This window comes from Rhinatrema bivittatum, chromosome 13 (genome assembly GCF_901001135.1).
Source record: "Rhinatrema bivittatum chromosome 13, aRhiBiv1.1, whole genome shotgun sequence".
Classification (NCBI taxonomy): Eukaryota; Metazoa; Chordata; class Amphibia; order Gymnophiona; family Rhinatrematidae; genus Rhinatrema; species Rhinatrema bivittatum.
This window is the reverse complement of record NC_042627.1, coordinates 37,120,061-37,126,060: the sequence shown is the minus strand read 5'-3', so window position 1 is coordinate 37,126,060 and position 6,000 is coordinate 37,120,061.

Genomic DNA, 6,000 nt, shown 5'->3' with positions numbered 1-6,000 from the left:
TGGTGCTAAAAGCTGCAGCAAACACCTGAGACCCATGTTCTCCAAGACCTGCAGAGGTTGATCATCTAAAGCGATCATCTCACCAATAGTCCTAGTCACCACTTTGGATGCTGCCTGCCCCTTTCCCCATAACAATGCCACCAGATGCCACCCTATTTCATCCATTGTCGGCCGTCGCTGCTTAGATATAGATGGGGACTATTGCTGCCAGCCTGCCATCTGAAGTCTTGGAAGCAGCTTCAGAAACACTCATCCCCTTTTCCTGTACGTACCCAGATCAGTCCAGACAGTGGGTTGAGCCTCCTTTCCAGCAGGTGGAGACAGACTAAAACTTGAAGGATGCCCTATATCAGGACAGAGCCTATTCTCTAACCCTTCAGTATTCATCTGTCTCCAGCAGGTGTAGCATCTTCCCTTCGGTTCTCTGCTGTAGGCTAGTCAGCCTTTTCTTCTGTCTTCTTTTAGGCTCAAGCATGTACTTCTATTAGTTCTCTCTTGTAAAAAAAAAAAAAAGTGACAGTTTTTCTTTTTTCTGTGTGGGAGACGGCTCCGTCTCCCAGCTCTTGCCGGGCTCAGGGGGCTTTGCCCCTTTTGTGCTGCATAGCCTGAGTCCGTGTACGCTTCCAGGTGTGGGGACCAAGACTCTCGGGGTCTCGTTCCCCCCCTCTGGCTGCCGAGAGGGTTTTTGAACCCGCTGCTGCGCTCAGTAAAAAAAAAAAAAAAGAAAAAAAAAGTTTTAAACTTTAAATAAGTTGCAGGTACTCACCTACCTCTAACTTATTTGCAGCAGTTGACCAGCATTTTTTAAATTTTTCTGGTCATAGCAGGCCTAGAACCGGCAGCCAGACAGGCAGGAGGCAGCAGGTTTCCCTCTTGCTCTCTCCAGCCCTGCAGGCTGTCAGTCAAAGCATTTTTTCTACTTTTTTTAGCTTCAGCCGCGGCTCTGCTATGCCTCGGCAGGCAGCCTGCCTCTTTTCTGCAACCCCCTTTGAGTTTTTTTCGAAGGGGCTTTTTCTATGCCTCCCTGCCGGGTGGGGAAGGGCCTTCCTTGGCAGGGACGGCAAATTTAGCTTGGGGATCGAGTCCCCAGAGCTTGGCTAGGCCTTTCCCGGGTCAGGAAAGCCCGGGAACGGCCGCCATCTTGGATTTTTTAACGGCTCCGTTTTCGGAGCTCCCTAGGGCTGGGGGGCCAATTTTTTGACTGCTACCCCCCGATTTGAGCCCCCCTGACCCCCAGGAAGGGATTTTTGCCACCCTCTTGCCTACCCCTCCCCCACCCGGATTTTTTGGGCTCGTTTCGAGGTGCTGCTCCCTCCCCCTGCGTAAATACTTAGCGTGCAGGCAGGGGAAGGTCCCCCTCCCGACCCTCCCCCAGAACAAAATAGTGTTTACGGAAAAAAAAGAGAATTTATTTTCTCTGGGTAACTATTCATATATTTTAATTCTCCGCTACATGCCATTGCTAGGGTGGCCGGCTATGGAGCCCCCAGAATCTCTTGGGGTGCGGGTGGTCGCGGGTGCTGCCCCCCCCTTCCTTCCTGACTTTCCGGCAGTTCCGATATTACCAGATCCTGCCGCTAGTCTAGTTGTGTCAGTTACCCTTCCTCTCCTGGTACCGCCTCGTTGCCCACGGATATGACCCCCGTCCTGGTGGGATCCTGTGATTTTTTTAAGCGCTTCCCCTCCCACGCCCGCACGTTTGTCTCTGTGGTGCTAGCAGGCTCCCCGGACGGACCGTGCCCTAAACAAGTTCCTCTCCCGGGGGTATGCTTCGTTTGCAAAACAAAAAAAAAAAAACACAGAAACGGTCCTCCCTCCGTGGATTATTATGCGGTCCCGTTTCAGGAGGTTTACCTGGCTTTCAAGCGGCCCTGGTACGCCTCTTCAAGGCTCATGTGCAGTGTATTTTGTTGTCCTAGCGCTGGAGGTGTGTACCACTATTTGCAGCAGTCGCCGGCTGCGGGCAGCTCTCCGGTGGGATCCACGTTAAATTTGCCCTGCGCCCGGGACCCCCCATGGCCAGAGGCTACGCCTGCGACCCTTCTCCACCCCCAGACAACAGCCATAGTCTCTGTTATGTCCGTCACTCGGCCCTTTAGCTGCGCCACTGGTCGGCTGTCTTGCCCTCCACAGCCCGATGTGGTACATTGCAGCCGAAGGTAAGCGGTTCCTTGGCAAGGACCTTGTATAACTAGTGCTTCCTTAGGGGAACATAAAGTCCATCAGCTTCCAGAAGACTGTCCGAACATCTCGGTCCTTATACCTTCTCGTCCACGTTTTGGGGCCAGCGACGGTATACCCCATGCGGGCACGGTGACTCCTCAGGGGGTCTTGTTCCCTCTTGATCGTGGCTTTTTTGTCACAGCCTTCTCGTGGGCGCCATTCCTCTTGCAAGGATGGCCTACGCACGCAATTCTCACGCCTGCACACTCACCGGAGTTTTCCATGCCTCATTCCTCGGTCTCCTTCTTAGGCGATCGCTCTCCTTGTTTTTCATGCACTGGGGCCAGTTCCTTCCGGACCTGCGGGTCTCCGACTTCCTCAGAGACGGCTATGTCCTCGTTTTGTTCCATAATTGTCAGGATTGTTTCTGTGTTCCCCATGCGTTCGTTCATGCGGCGCTCGGTGGAGCATACCCCGCCAGGCTCTTGTGTCTGAGCGTGGAAGCCCCGGTTCCAGGCAGTGTATTTCTCGCGGGCCCGTATCCTAGTTTTCTTATGGGTTCCTTGCCTCGCCAGAGTCATCCAGGCTCTCCAGATCCCGCTTCTCCGCACGGACACCCTGGGAGTGGTCCTCGTTCCGTTTTGCCCCAGACCGTTCCTCGTCCCACTTGTCTTTGTTGGTGGCATTTTCCATTCTTCGGTTCATCGTGGTTGCCATAGTCTCTTCGTGTTCACGTCCTCCGGTATTTCTAGGTCTGGGCGCTTCCTTTTGCTCTCGCGACAGCACCGTGCACCTTCACCATTGCCTAGGTGTTGGTGGCGGCAGTTCTTCACCGGGAAGGACTCCTTGTCTATTCTTTCTAGATGTCTGGCGCATCAGGGCCATGGCGGACGTTCTTGGCCGGCGGGCGGTGTGTCGCGTGCTAGCTCTTTTCGCGTTTCTCGGGTGGATACTGTTTTCCTCAGAGCAGTCTTTAGCCCTTCTTGGACTTAGAGTGCCTGGGGGTCCTCTTGTTACCCAGGTGGGCAAGGACTCCTTGCCTCCTGTGGGGGTCCTCAGGTTGTTCGACCAGTCTTCTTTGTCTGCTCTTGCTGCCTTCTTCGACGGCTTGTGAATGCTTACAGTTCTCGGGCTCCTTGGCTCCTCCCTTGCCTGGTCACTTGGGTTTTTGCGCATATACGTCTGTTCCAGACAACTTGCTGTCCCGTTCGATGGCGCTGGCGGCTCGGTCTCACACAGTTCTCCCGTTTCGGGCTCGGCCGTCGCAGACTTCAGGGGTGATTGATCCTCCCTCACTTGCTTCCGGAAATGTCTCCCAGTTCCTCAGTGGACAGTTGTAACCTTGGACGCCGGTCCCTTAGGCTGGGGGGATGGTCTGCCTTTCCCAGCATTCCCGGGGGATCTGGCCAGCGGCTGTCTTGCTGTGTCTCATCAAGCGGTTGGCGGCTCGGATGTATTCCTAGTCCTTTTGGAGTTTCTCTCCCTTCTCCGCGGCTAGGCGCTCCGGCCCTTGCCCGACAACTCTACCATTGTAACTTGCATCACTCGCCCAGCTGGCGCTCGCAGTCCTCGGGTGACCCTGGACATCTGTCTTCCCTCCGCCCGGGCAGGGAGACGTCTTCAGTGCTCGTCCTCCCGCTCCGCGGGCTAGGGGCATATTCAGGCCGAATTCCAGTCGGCAGTTGCTCGATCCCGGGGAGTGGGAACTCGCTGCTACATCCATGGCTCTGTCTCTCTCTCTCATAGACAGGAGGTCTCTTGCCACCTGGGTTGCCTGACAACTATTCGCGATCCCACTGGCCTATTGGTCCTTCCACTGGAAGCTCCGCGGCTCGGCAGACGTAGATACTCTGGCTTTATCTTGGCCAGTGGATGTTCTCTCCCCCCCCCCCCCCCCGGGGTCCCTGGGCGGGAAAGCCTCAGAACGATAGATCTCCACCGGAGTTCCGGGGTTCTGGTAGCACCCGAGTGGTCGCGCCATCCCATGGTTCTGCTACCACTTGAGTGGCCGCTCAGGCTCTGCTTCACGGTTCTCCACCCTAGCGACGGCCTGACCTCTGCGGCTCAGGTGCCGGTATTCTTCGACTAGTCTGATTGCGCTTGTCTTGCGCCCTGTTTTTCTATGTGGCTACGTCTCCGGCGTGAGGGTTATTAGGAGTAGGTCTTCTCCGCCTTACTGCGGACCTGGCATGGTCGACTTCCTGGCGTACGGCGTCTCTGGTTGTGAGTCTGTTTGTCTGGCGTTGGTTGTCTCGGCGTTCTCCGCTCCGACTTATTGGTCTTTTCGTCTTCAAGTCAGTCTCCTAAGGTTCTTCCCTTTCGGGTTCGGCGCATACAGTTCCACCCTCTCGTCTTCTCCTCGGTCGGTTGGGTGGTCATCTCTGAGCGGTCACTCATCTGTGATTCGATGTTTCAGGGGCGTTAGGCATCCATGTTCCTCTCTCGCCCACCTGCCCATCGTGGATTTTTAATCTGGTTTTTCGGACCCTCTATGCGGCTCTGCCTGACACCCTCCGTCGTGTTCCCTTACAGGCTCTTATGCTGCAGACTTTCTTTCTGGCCTCTAGCTCCTAGGCTCGTCGGAGGTCGGGGTTCCAAGTGCTGTCCTGTTGGGACCCTTCTGCGTTCTCTTGACTCCGGGGTATCCCCCGTACGGGCTCTTTTTTCTTGGTGACGGTTCTTCTACCTTCCCTGTCCACCAGTCGGCTGATCTCCCTGTATTCCCCTGCAACCGGTGGCGGTCTCCGTTACCTTGAGGCCATACGTGCTCCTTCTCATCCCTCCTGGTTACCAATGACCTTCGTGTATCGGTCCATCCTTGTCCCTTGAGGGGGTCTGCTTGGTGTATGCCGGCTTCTGTATCCACTTTAGCACGCTGTGAACAGACACATTCTCCTCGGTTTTTCTTTGTCATGGTCGGACGGTTCCCGAGGGTCTGATATCTCCCTCACTGCGTTCTCGAGCTACTCCCTGGGCTCACGGTCACTGGATCTGTCCTTGGGGGATTTGCAGTGCCGACACACTTTGGACGTCCTTCCTTTTCTTTGATCGACGCTATCTCCCGCATGTGCTAGCTCCGCTTTGGTTCTGTTGGGCAACGAGTGCTTTGAGCGGGTCTGTCTTGGTCCCACCCGGTTTAGGGAAGCTTTGGTACATCCCACTGTCTGGACTGATCCGGGTACGTACAGGAAAGGAAAATTAGTTCTTACCTGTTAATTTTCGTTCCTGTAGTACCACGGATCAGTCCAGACACCCTTCCCTGTATGTTGTCTCTTTCTGTCCTCTCGAAGCTTGTTTCTCTTACAGATTCCTAAATTTCCACGTATCTTTTGGGCATAAATACTGAGCAAATACACCGGAAGCCTTGGTTGCACAAGTGCCAAGTATATGCAAGAGCGGTTAGTCATACCATATCCCTTACATTGTTCTCCTTCTGCTCCATTGAGCTTTCTGGTTGCTTGCTTGATCCTAATTGGTTTTGTTGTTTTCTGCTTTGACATGCGTTATACTGAAGGGTTAGAGAGTAGGCTCTGTCCTGATATAGGGCATCCTTCAAGTTTTAGTCTGTCTCCACCTGCTGGAAAGGAGGCTCAACCCACTGTCTGGACTGATCCGTGGTACTACAGGAATGAAAATTAACAGGTAAGAACTAATTTTCCTTTCAAATACTAGTGTCCTCCTTGCAGAAGGAGCCCCCCTACCTACTGCTACTACCATCCCCAGGTGCATTCTGAAGAGGATGCTGCTTCTTCAGGTGATGCTCCATCTCAGATTTGGTTAAGTGGCCCAGTTGCTTTCCTCAGCTGATGTCCTTTGCTCAATAGTTACAACGTGCAA